This window comes from Amblyraja radiata, chromosome 19, assembly GCF_010909765.2.
Source record: "Amblyraja radiata isolate CabotCenter1 chromosome 19, sAmbRad1.1.pri, whole genome shotgun sequence".
Classification (NCBI taxonomy): domain Eukaryota; kingdom Metazoa; phylum Chordata; class Chondrichthyes; order Rajiformes; family Rajidae; genus Amblyraja; species Amblyraja radiata.
In genome coordinates this window covers 46,273,745-46,287,701 of record NC_045974.1, presented here as the reverse complement: position 1 = coordinate 46,287,701, position 13,957 = coordinate 46,273,745, and positions in this window count along the sequence as shown.

The following is a 13,957-nucleotide window of genomic DNA, read 5'->3' as shown; positions in this document are numbered from 1 at the left end:
GACAGTCCTGACATCCCAGGAATCAGTCTGGTGAACCTTCTCTGCACTCCCTCTATGGCAATAATGTCCTTCCTCAGATTTGGAGACCAAAACTGTACGCAATACTCCAGGTGTGGTCTCACCAAGACCCTGTACAAACCTGCAGTAAAACTCATGCAGGTCGTTCGTCAGCTGACGATTGTCCAAAGAGCAGGGGGCTTTCCTCTTACAGCTGGTAATTTCTTGCATGCCCTTCCAAACTGAAGAAGAGTCACTAGCTGAGAACTTGCTCCTCAACTTCTCAGAGTACCTTTCCTTGGCAGCTCTGATTCCTCTTCTCAGCTCTTTATCGATCAGGCTATCTTTTAACTCTTTAATGATTAGGCTATCGGCTTGACGCATATTTGCCCCCATCCCCTCCCCCCGATCTCGAAATTGAAATGTTACATCTGTATATAATGATCCCATTAAAATGTGTATTTATGTCACAAACTATGGAATTCATATTTTTCAGTATTGTTATCAAGGAAAAGAAAGCAGTTCCAATTGTTTGATATTATTTGATTTTGTTTAATATTATTCATATGGAGAAAATATAATAGCTCTAAAACCTTCCTTAATTTTTCAATCTCACTAAAGATAATCCTCCTTTCCCTCTCCCCTCCCCCATCTATCTCTCCTCTCCCTTCCCCTCTCTCTCTCTCCCCCTCCCCCTCTCACATCCCCCCTCTTTCTTGCGGGGGGGGGCGAAGATGAAGGTGGTGCGGGCTCAGCGGGGGCCCAGCGGGCGGGGGGGATGAAGGTGGCGTGAGCCCAGCGGGGGTGGCGGGGGCATAGCGGGGGTCAGTGGGGGTGGCGTGGGCACAGCGGGGGTGGCGTGGGCCCAGCGGGGGTCAGCGGGGGTGGCGTGGACCCAGTGGAGGTCAGCAGGGGTGGTGTGGGGGGAAGATGGCTTGGGCCCCGGCGTCGGGGAGAGGCGAGGGCGGCAGCGGCGTCTGGTGTTCAGGTTACAGCCATTGGGTTCAGATTCAGCCACTCTTGCCCGGCGACGGGAGAACAGAGAACTGGCCGTTTCCAAAGTGGAAACGTTGATTTTTTCCCCCCGATTTGTTAAATTTTTTTAAACATTTTTTTTGTGGTGATTTTTTCTTAGGGTCGATAAAAAGGGGGGATGCGGTCGACCATGCTGTGATATTCTGTTTCCCATAACTACAAGAAGCATACATGGTGAGAAGCAGTGAGTGGTGAAAAGATCAATTTATTAGTGCTATAGTCAGTGAGCGCTTCTGTGAGCAGTACTTCCACACCTCAAAATAAAATTCCTAAACTAAAATCCCAAATTTCCGAGAATTTGATGGTATTTCCCGCATAGATCCTATAGCGGAGCAAAATAGATCACTCCTGCTAAATGCAGTGGGCTGACGTGTAGTACACAATGGAACGGAACGGAACGTGGGCCTTTTTTCATCCATTTCCGTAACCGGACCTGACCCGACCCGACTCGCAGTATAATCAATGTTGCGGGGGAACAGTTTGTGCCAATAAATTAAAATTCTGAAAATGAGAAGATTTTTACCAAATAATCTTTGTTTTTACGAGGATGTTTCCATAACCGGCTTCCGTCTCTGCACTTTTATCCTATGGGATATTTGGTGCGGAGACGGAAGCCGGTTACGGAAATGAGGCCGAAAATTACCCGTTGAATCTGCTCATGACCGTACTACGTATTTTTCATCGAGTGATCTATCTTGCTCGCTATAGGATCTTTGTCCTAAACTAGAATCACACATTTTCGGGAATTTGATGGTATTTCCAGGCCTGGTAAGCCTTCCCCAACTGCACACACGTGGATACCGGGCCCACTGCATACACGTGGATACCGGGCCCACTGCACACACGCGGATACCGGGCCCACTGCACACGTGTGGATACCGGGCCCACTGCACACGAGTGGATACCGGGCCCACTGCACACGCGTGCATACCGGGCCCACTGCACACGCGTGGATACCGGGCCCACTGCACACGAGTGGATACCGGGCCCACTGCACACGCGTTGATACCGGGCCCACTGCACACGCGCGGGGAGACGGCGTCCTTCCGCTCACCGGTGCCATTTTCTATTGTGACGCGGCTGACGGGCCTCCTCCAACAGCGCAGGCATGGATGCTCGTAAATATACTTACTTATTGTTCCCAAATCATCCCGCGGGCCAGATTGGATCCCTTTGGCGATGATCAGCCATAATCACATTTAATGGCGGTGCTGGCTCGAAGGGCCAAATGGCCTCCTCCTGCACCTTTTGTCTATTTGCATCTCCCCGTGCGTGTGCAGTGGGCCCCGTATACGCGCGTGCGCAGTTGGAGAAGGCTTACCCGGCATCCGGGCCGGGAAATCTCCACGAAATTATTTAATTTACCTAAAATTACCCAAAGCCAACCAGAATTTCCCGAATTTCTGGTAATTTCCTTCAAAGTGGAAACGCAGTCTATGTGTGCGTGTGAGTAAGAGCGGCCATTGTGATGTGACGCGGGCTTTGTCTGGACCAATCGCTGACTTGTGTCGCTGACTGACAAGTGGCCGGACCAATCCCGGCACCGGAAACCACCAGAAGTCCCTCCCCCGACTCAGAGCGGAAGTGCGCCTCTGACCAATCAGGGAATCTGACCAATCACAATCCGTCTCGCCTCCAGATCAACATCCAATCACAGCGCGCTGTATCTCCAAACTAAACCAGACATTAAAACATGAGCCCAGACTAAAAGATTTATTGTAAATTCACAGTATATTTATTGATATCCAACTCATGTGGTTCAGCATCAATATGGTGCAATTTCTCACAGTGTAGATATCACACAGACAAATTCGCACAAACTCATCTGGAACATGGAGATTAATTGTTTTGCTTTATGCGTTTTTTTAATGGCGTGGTCGGGGTATTGACCCGCAAGAGAGATCCAGAGAGGAGAGAGCTAGAAACAGTGGAAATTGGTGCAGGAGTAGGCCATCCAGCCCCTCGAGCTACCTCTCTCTCTTTCACTCTCTCTCTCTCCCCCCCCCCCCCCCCCCCCCCCCGTTACTGTGTGACCCCTCCTCGCTCTCTCCCCCATCTCTCCATTACCTCTCTATATCTCCTCCCTATATCCGTTCGAAAGGGGGGAAGTTTGAACGAGCTTGGGGCCGCAGAGCGAATCACGGATATCAGAGCTAAACGGTTCCCAGTGTGAGATGTAACTCGGTGCTCACAGTCACGATGCCAGAGACAAAGTCGTGGAAACAAGACATTCTTTTATTTACGATTCTGCAGAGCCGGGTGTCTCTCCAATCCGAGACACACCGAGACACAGAAAATCCCTCTCCTTATACCAAAGATCTTATAGCGGAGCAAGATAGGCTACTCCTGCGAAATGCAATGGACTGACGTGTAGTACGCTATGGAGGGGATCATGGGCATTTTCCACGCCCATTTTAGTAACCTGAGCCTACCTGACCCGAACCGACTCGCAGTGTAATCAATGTTGTGGGGCAACAGTTTGTGTGGGTTAGATTCATAAATCTGTCAGTTCATACTTCTTGTCAACAATAACATTTGATTCTGGTAATTGTCTTTTTTAATGTTTTTTAAATCGTTTCTTTTTAAATGGTTCACAAGCAGTGTTTGAGTTGATTTTGAATTAACCGGAACCGACCCGACTCGCAGGGTGATTGACATTGCGGAACTTTTTGTGCGTGATATAGGGTTAGATTCATAATTCTGTTAGTTCATAATTCTGTTAATTCTTGTTAGAGAATAAAATGTTTATAAACACACATATATGAAAATTATATAAATGTATATAATCATATAACACACACAATTATATTTCTTCTGATCCAATAATGAACTTTATTTCAGACTAGACAAGGGACATTAAATAAGAAACATTGTAAATAAGAAACATTGTAAACCTCCCCGCAACTTCACACACACTAGGCCTTATCCCACTCGGCACTCCCTCGCCTGCCCCCTCACTATAATGTCTCCCCCCCCCCCCCCCCCCTCCTATGCCCCTCTCCCTCTCCCGCTGCTCCGGGCCCCACACTCCTTCTCCCCGCTGCCCCGCACTCCTTCTCCCCGCTGCCCCGCACTCCTTCTCCCCGCTGCCCCGCACTCCCTCTCCCCGCTGCCCCCGGGCCCCGCACTCTCTCTCCTCGCTGCTCCGGGCCCCGCACTCCTTCTCCCCGCTGCCCCGCACTCCTTCTCCCCGCTGCCCCGGGCCCCGCACTCCTTCTCCCCGCTGCCCCGCACTCCTTCTCCCCGCTGCCCCGGGCCCCGCACTCCTTCTCCCCGCTGCCCCGGCCCCCGCACTCGTTCTCCCCGCTGCCCCGCACTCTCTCTCCCCGCTGCCCCGGTCCCCGCACTCCTTCTCCCCGCTGCCCCGCACTCTCTCTCCCCGCTGCCCCGGTCCCCGCACTCCTTCTCCCCGCTGCGGATCCAATCTTTGGCCGGAAGCAAGAGGGCAGAGCAAAATGGCGAAACAAGATGGCGGAACAAGATGGCGGGGGCAGGTTGCTAAAATGAGTCATAAAATCGCCCATGAATCCGCCCATGAGCGTACTACACGTTTGCGTGAAAGTAATCCATCTTGCTCCGCTATAGGATCTTTGCTTATACCACACCATTTCGTTGAATCCCCTCCCCTTCTGGCTCCTTCCAATTAGAGCTCTGAGGTGCACATTCTGCCCGGAACGCCCCTGTACCTCCCAGATCATACATCGCGTGTGCATGGTAATTAGCAGTTTAACGATCCTGGGCGTTTCTGTAATATTCATTTTCTTCATTAAGCAGGCGCAGTAAGCTATCTACATGACTCATAGTAACCTTTTCTGGCTCCTTCCAATTACCGCAGTTAATAGAATTTATCTCTGTTTCAGTACACTGTTATCAGTGCCTTAACGAGAGCTGTGGTGGTTTTAATCATCCTGTTCCTCACAATTCAATCATCCTGTCTCTCACAATTTAATCATCCTGTCTCTCACACCAGCGTCTGCTGAGACCCTTAATAAATAACTCAGTTGCTGCACACCCCACCTCGATCCATCTCATTTACTCCCCTATCCATGCAGTATCTCTAAACTAGTGTGTGAACGGGCGATCGCTGGTCAGTGGGCCGAAGGGCCTGATTCCGTGCTGTATCTCTAAAACTAAACCTTTCTCTCTCTACCCCTGAGCTGTTGGGGGGGGGGGGGGGGGGGAGCAAGGAACCGTTAACTCTCTCCCTGTGAAAGGATAGACAAGACTAAGCAGTGGGATTTTACAGTTCAATGAAAACCATTTTATCTCTCACACATGCTCCCTCTCTCTCATGCACACACTCTCTATCTCACACACACACTCCCCCTCTCTCTCTCATGCACTCTCTCTTTCTCTCACACACACTCCCTCTCTCTCACACACACACTCTCTTTGTCTCCAACACACTCCCTCTCTCTCTCTCTTTCTCTCTCTCTCTCTCTCTCTCACACATACTCTCTCTCTCTCATGCACACACACTCTTTCTCTCACACACACACTCTCTCTCTCTCTCTCTCTCTCTCTCGTGCACACACACTATTTCTCTCACACACACACTCTCTCTCTTTCTCATGCACCCACGCTCTTTCTCTCTCTCTCTCTCTCTCTCTCTCTCTCATGCACACACACTCACTCTCCTCCCACCCTCTGTCCACCTCCCCCTTCTCTCTCGCCCTTTCTCTCTCCCCCTCTTTGCGGGAAACGAGAGAGAATGAGAGAGAGGGAAGGGAAGTAGGAGAGGAAGCCAGAGAAGGGGAGAGAGAGAAAGAGAAAGAAAGAGGGAGCGAGACAGAGAAAAAAAAATGAAGGCTGCCAGTAGCTAAGATGGCCGTCCAGGTCTTCACTCCCATTGACTTCAATGGAAGACTGCCAGTAACTAAGATGGCCGCCCAGAACTTCTCGTCCTTTTGACTTCAGTGGAAGTGCCTTGACCAAAGATGGCTGCCTCCCTGAGCTTCACTCCCATTGACTTCAATGGAATACTGCCAGTAGCTAAGATGGCCGCCCGGGGCTTCACTCCCAATGGACTGCAATGGCAGACTACATGTAGACAAGATGGCCACCTGCAGCTCCACAGGGAAATGCCAGTATCCAAAATGGCCGCCCCTGGCTTCACTCTCATTGAAGGTACACAAAAAAAGCTGGAGAAACTCATCGGGTGCTGCAGCATCTATGGATCGAAGGAAATAGGCAACGTTTCGGGCCGAAACCCTTCAGACTGAAGAAAGGTTTTGGGCCGAAACATTACCTATTTCCTTCGCTCCATAGATGCTGCTGCACCCACTGAGTTTCTCCAGCTTTTTTGTGTACCTTCGATTTTCCAGCATCTGCAGTTCCTTCTTGTTCACTCTCATTGACTTCTATGGCTGGCTGCCAGTAGCTAAAATGGCGGGTGCGAGAGGGGGGAGGGGAGGGGGGAGAGAGTGAGAGGGGAAAGGGGGGAACGTGACTAATTGGGGAAATGAGAGGAGAATAGACGGTGAAAGTGGGAGAGAGAGAGAGAGAGGAGGGAGAGAACGGGTAGAGAGAGGGAGGGGGGTGTATGCGTGCGTGTCTGGTTGCCTCCCCACGAACTCCTCTCCCTCCTCCTCCCCTCCCCTCGTTCCCTCCCACCCCCTCGCTCTCTCTCTCTCCATCTCCCTCTCTCTCCCCATCTCCCTCTCCCTCTCTCTCCATCTCTCTCTCGCTCCTCTTTCCCCGGCGGCCATTTTGTTGTCAATCTCCATAGTTGGCCAATCTTCAATACGTGCTTAATCTCACCCCTGGAGCACTGCTGACCCCGTGTTTTTCTCCAGGAGAGCACACCCTTCGGAGGGAGGGAGGGAGGGAGGGATTGAGAGGATTGTAATTGGCCTGATTTGTAATTAGTTGACAAAACATAATTTATTAATCCGGAATATACAGGGGGATGGGATAAGTGTAATATTAAGTGACATGCAAGGTGTCAGGCTGTCTGTCACAACATACAGCCTTGATAACCCATTATTTCCTTCAGTTAAATATTGGGAAGATATCACTATTGTCATTTGCCACTTAATTATTATCACTGACTATTTCTAATCCCCCCCCCCCCCCCCCAATTCCTTTGACAGGTTGAATAGAAATGTCCCCAATCTCGTTGTTATATTAATTGACCACGTAGATGAACAAGGAGTGTAATCAGATGGATTCAGATGTGATGTTTAAGAGCTTGTTCAAATAAGTGGCATATTTTAAAGGAGTGACAGAGATACTTGCAGGGGAATGTGTGAGGAGATTATTATTTGTCTTTAGTTTTAGCTTGAACCAGGACATCTGAAGATTCAAAATTTAATATAGTAATTGTGCTGATACTGACCCCAACCAACCACGTAATGAATATCATCCATTCCGGAGGTTTTACTTTTATGATGCCATTTAAACTTCATTTCGATTTCAATCACTTCAATGTAGAAGTAATTGGGAATGGGGAGCATTGGAACAAAACTTTGGCCTCGGTACATATTAACTGTAATGTAATAATGTATGCATGTTGGTAGGTGCAATCAAAACAAAGATCATTTTATCATTGTTGTTTAGGGGGCGCCGTCCTGTGGTATGGCTGCCCAGCCTGCAGATGTTCGTTTTTCACTCTTTTTAAAAAAAATTAGTGAGTTTCAGTGTTTTTTTTTGGAGTTCTAGACGTTTTTATGTCGGAGAGGCAGCTTTTCTCCGTGCTGCACTTTCGACCCATCCACGCGGCCTACCAGCGGGCCTGGAGCGGCGTTTCCTGAGGGGACCGCCCAGTGCCTCGGCTTCAGCGGCGGCACAGCGCTGGAGCGCTATTGCAGAGTGGGCGATGCCTTGCCCGGGTCGCCGTGTTGGAACTCCGGTATGCTGAGACCGCCGATAAAAACATTGCGGAGCTGCGGGACTGTGGAGCGGCCAGCTGCGGGCGGCGGCGCTGAACTTAAACATCGGGAGACTGTAATTATCAAAATGTTATAATTGGAGGAGACTTTAACTGTGTTTTAGACCCTTATCTAGATAATTCGATGCAAAAACAAAAAGGTAATAGGAAATCTAAAACTAGTGAACTTTTACATACATATATGGAAAACACAAATATAGTAGATGTGTGGAGGATTGCAAACCCGACGGGAAGGGATTATTCGTTTTATTCAACGGTGCATAAAACATACTCACGGATAGACTATTTTCTTGTGGATACAAAATTAATTCCGCACACTATGAACCCTAAATACCACATTAATGCGATCTCAGACCACTCCCCGTTAACTTTTGTTTTAAAACTAGAAGGAATGTCTATGAATAAATCGTTCTGGAGGTTTAACTCGCAAATTTTAAAAGACCCACAAGGGAGTATATATCTAAAAAAACAGATGGACCTATTTTTTGAGATAAATGATACACCAGATATATCCCCCACGCTATTATGGGAATCCTTCAAAGCATTTATTAGTCATTATTTCATTTCAAGCTTATCAAAATAAAAAGAATAAGAATGAACAAAGACATTTAGAAGAACAAATAAAACAATTAGATACAGATAATGCTAAAGATCCAACTATGGATAAACATAATAAAATCCTATTATTGAAATTCAAGCTAAATAAATTACTGTCAGAGAAAGTTATAACATTATTTCAAATCACAAAACAAGAATTCGGGGATAAACCCCACAAACTTTTAGCACGCCAACTGAAAAAACGGGAAAAAGAGAATGCAATATTAAAGATTAAATCAGATAGAGGGGAATTATTAACATTACCCAAGGATATCAATAAAAGATTTGCTCAATTTTACCAGAATCTATACACAACTAAAACGTTAATAGACAATAATAAAATTTCAGAATTTCTAGATAACTGTAACCTACCACAATTAGAACTGAGGGAACAAGAGGAACTGGGAGCACAAATTACTTCTAAGGAGATAGAAGACACAATAAAAACACTAAAGAATGGAAAAACACCAGGACCAGATGGATTCAGTAATGAATTTTATAAATCTTTTTATGACATAGTTACTCCACGATTACAGAAAATGTATACATATGCTTTTGAGGAGCAAAACTTACCTGAAACACTAGCAGAATCAACGATCATATTAATACTTAAAAAGATAAAAATATAGAAGAACCAGGTTCATATAGAGCTATTGCTTTGTTAAATACGGATCAAAAAATAATAGCGAAAACATTAGCCAGTAGACTAAGCAGGTATGTTAGTAGACTAATAAATGAGGATCAAACAGGATTTATACCTAAGAGACATTCATTCAATAACTTGAGACGTTTGCTTAACATAATGCACTCACATAAATCTCATGACCAAGAGTTAGCTATCATCTCACTGGACGCTGAAAAAGCGTTTGATCAAGTAGAATGGGATTATATGATTAAAGTATTGCAAAAATTCCAATTGGGAGAGAACTTCATTGCATGGATAAAACTATTATATAACAAACCTACGGCTAGAATACTAACTAATAATATATTATCCTCGAAATTTGAACTATCAAGGGGCAATAGACAAGGTTGTTCATTATCTCCGCTGTTATTTGCTTTGGTAATTGAACCCCTTGCTGAAAAAATAAGAACACACCTGGATATTTACGGTTATAATACAAAATATTCAAATAACAAAATATCCCTATATGCCGATGATGTACTACTGTACATCACAAAACCACAAATTAGTATACCGAATATATTAAATTTAATTGAGGACTTTGGATCCTTTTCAGGATATAGAATAAATTGGAACAAAAGTGAAATTATGTCGATAAAACCAAAAGACTCAACACATCTCAGGAAATTCCCCTTTAAAATAGCTACAGAAAAATTCAAATATTTGGGAATTGAAATTACTAGAAATTACCAGGATATGTTTAAAGCCAATTATAATCCCCTACTTAAGAAATTAAATAATTTGATTAAATTCTGGAAAACACTTCCGATGTCCTTAATAGGCAGAATAAACGCTATAAAAATGATTTTCTTACCACAAATTCTATACCTATTTCAATCAATACCTATATATCTCCCAAAAAAGTTTTTCAAAAAATTGGACTCAGACATTACAAATTTCATATGGGATTATAAACCCCATAGAATACAAAGAACACACCTTAATAAACGAAAAGAGTGGGGGGGTCTAGCGCTCCCTAACTTTATGTATTATAATTGGGCAGTAAATATTAAAAATATGATTCACCTGCTGGACAATTCTGCCCAGCAGGCGGACTGGATTGTAATGGAAAAAGGGGACTGCTCCCCGAGTAATATAGGAGCGATTATCCTCTCAGCAATAAATCTGAATAATAAAAATTATAATAAAAACCCAATTATACATAGCACAATTAGAACATGGAAACAAATAAAACAGAATCTAAAATTAAGAAACCTATCTCTCTCAATACCAATAGCCAATAACCCATCGTTTAAACCATCAATCATAGACAAATCATTTATACAATGGGAAAGAATGGGAATCAAAACGCTCGAAGATCTGTATGAAGTGGGAAAATTACTATCGTTTCAACAACTACAACTGAAATATAATTTGAAAAATAACCAATATTTTAAATATCTTCAAATTTGTGATTATTTGAAAAAATACTCAAAAGACTATCATAATATGCCTTCCGACTTACTGGATGAAGCAATGAAGACAAAGGCGGAATCAGCTAACTTAATATCGTACTTATATAATATCATTTTAAACATAGAAATACCCACAACAGATGGAATTAGAAGAAACTGGGAACAAGAATTAGCTATAAAAATTTCAAAAGAGAGCTGGGATAATCATTTACTACAGGTGCATAAATGCTCGATCAATGTACGACATACGCTTATCCAATTCAAAACATTACATAGACTATATTATTCAAAAACTAAATTAAATAAAATCTTTCCTAATGTTTCACCAATCTGTGATAAATGTCTGTGTCAAGAAGCTACCATAGCGTACTCTTTTGTTTTTTGTACAAAAATCCAAAAATTCTGGCATGGAATATTTGATATTTTTTCAAAATTAATTAAAATAAAACTGGCACCAAAACCAGAATGGATCATTTTTGGAATATCGGAAGGTATCCCTGAATTAAACGTGTATCAGAAGAATTTACTCAATTAAGGGCTAATAATGGGAAAAAAGCTCATACTTAAATTCTGGAAAAATGCGCCCACACCAACAATAAAAATGTGGACATCAAATATGTTTGAAACATTACATCTGGAAGAGATGAGATTCCTCTTAGCAGGTAAAGCAGACCAATTCCAAAAGACGTGGTCTACGTTTCTGGACCTATTACAATCATGAGGTGCAATAGTAATTAAAAAAAATAAATAAATGGTATCAGGACCTGGCATTGGGAGATAAAACAACAAAAACAGACTTGGTTGGTAGTCTTTCTGCGGAGTTTAATGTTATAATAGAGCGACTGTCCTTACTTTCTTTTTCTTTCTTTTCTAAGGTCTACTTTCTTACTTTACTTCCTTCTCTAACTTCTTTTCTAAGGGGCTTTCTTTTCCCAACACTCTCTTGCACTTCACAACTCTTGCGCACCTTCTTTACTTTCCTTACTTCTATCTTTTTCTTAAAGCTTTAAAAAAAAAAAAAATGAAGCGGTACAAAAAATGTATTAAGATATATGTGTTGTGTGTTATTGTAATTTACCGTACTTCTAATTAAAAAAAAAGGAAAGGAAAAAAAAAAAAAAAAAAAAAACATCGGGAGACTGGGATCTCTCGATGAGATTGCCAGTAGTGGAGCTCCAACCGGTGTGGCCTTGTTGGCTTCGGAAGCCGCGGTCTCCGGTAAGGGAAGCGGACGTTCCAGGTGTCCCATGCTGCTGGGAGGACTCTCCAGACGCCGGAGTACAATCATCCGGCGAGAACGGCCTGGAACATCGAGCCTCCTTAAAGGCAACTGTGGAGACCTCAATAGGCCCGACTATGGGTGGACATGGGATGGGGACTGGACACTGTGCCTTCCCTCATAATGGGAGCCATTGTGGGGGATGTTTTTATGTTTAAATTTCTTTATGATTGTTATGTCTGTATTCTTTCTTTATGTGCTGCATTGGCAAGAAGCATTTCACTACACCTAGCTGTATGTGACCAATAAAATAACCTTTGAACCTTTATGAATACCACAGAAAATATTATGTACTCTCAAGATCACATTTAATAGAATAATATTGCTTAAATATATAGTTATTGAACTTTGCATTTCGAAAAAGTCCCAGCTGAGAGGAAGACAGCAAAATACTGAAAATATTGCGGGTGAAAATGACTTCAGGACAGTTTGTTACTAAAATTATTGAAATGGTAACAGAATACTTATACAGCTGAGTGAGAATAATTTTATGGATGGGTATTGTTTTCAACCAACTGATGACTTCTTTGACAAAGTAACTAGCATGTTAGATAACAAGGAATCCAATGAATGTAGCAAATTTTGTTATCAATAATTTGGTCTGTGGTGCCACATAAAGGATTACTGCATTAGATAAGCACCGGTGGACATTAACGTAATACGTTAAGTCCAGGGAGTCAGATATTGGACATTATGTGTGGGCCAGACATATTGTCAGTGCAAAGGGGCTAGGAGCAAGGCCAAGTGTGCATCCAGTGTCAAGGTCTGGAATAGTACTGGGTGTACAGTCAAAGCTGGGACCAGGGGTGTGTTCAGCACTGGGAACTGAAGCAGGTAAGCAGCTATGATCAGGTTAGAAGAGGGGGCCAGGTGTAAGGCTGGACTCAGGGTCAGGAATGAGAGAAGGTATGCAAATGGAGTCAGGGACAGGAGTAAAACCAGGTGTGCAGTGAGACCCAGGTTGGTCAACATGGGCCAAGTGTTTGATTATAATCTGATTTCCATACATGAATATACTAAGATCTGTCATGTGCTGCACCTGTTGATCAGAGCCTGGGCTCTACTGTGGAATGTAATTAGGAATGTAATTTACTCTAACCTTATTCATAGCTAATCCAATTTAAAGCATATATATTGCATTCTTGTAGGTTAAAATACTCGCTACAGTAAGCACCATATTGCACAACTTCAAGCTGAAAAATGCAAAAGTTCCGTACTAATGGGAGGGGGGACACCCTCCTACCCCCCCCCTCCCCTCTATGGAAAGCCAACAGGGGAGGAGATGGGAAGATGTGGCGAACGGTGGGGTCACGTGGAGGTGGCAAAAATGACGGAGGATTACTTGTTGTATGTGACGGCTAGTGGGATGGAAGGTGAGGACATGCGGGACTCGGCCCTTGACGAATCTTATAGAATTTTTCAAGGATGTAACTAGTAGAGTGGATAAGGGAGAACCAGTGGATTTGTTATATCTGGAGTTTCAAAAGGCTTTCGATAAGGTCCCACATAAGAGATTAGTATACAAACTTAAAGCACACGGTATTGGGGGTTCAGTATTGATGTGGATAGAGAACTGGCTGGCAGACGGGAAGCAAAGAGTAGGAGTAAACGTGTCCTTTTCACAATGGCAGGCAGTGACTAGTGGGGTATCGCAAGGCTCAGTGCTGGGATCCCAGCTATTTACAATATATATTAATCATTTGGACGAGGGAATTGAATGCAACATCTCCAAGTTTGCGGATGACACGAAGCTGGGAGTTAGTGTTAGCTGTGAGGAGGATGCTAGGAGGCTGCAAGGTCACTTGGATAGGCTGGGTGAGTGGGCAAATGCATGGCAGATGCAGTATAATGTGGATAAATGTGAAGTTATCCACTTTGGTGGCAAAAACAGGAAAGTAGACTGTTATCTGAACGGTGGCCGATTAGGAAAAGGGGAGATGCAACGAGACCTGGGTGTCATGGTACCCCAGTCATTGAAAGTAGGCATGCAGGTGCAGCAGGCAGTGAAGAAAGCGAATGGTATGTTAGCATTCATGTCAAAAGGATTTGAGTATAGGAGC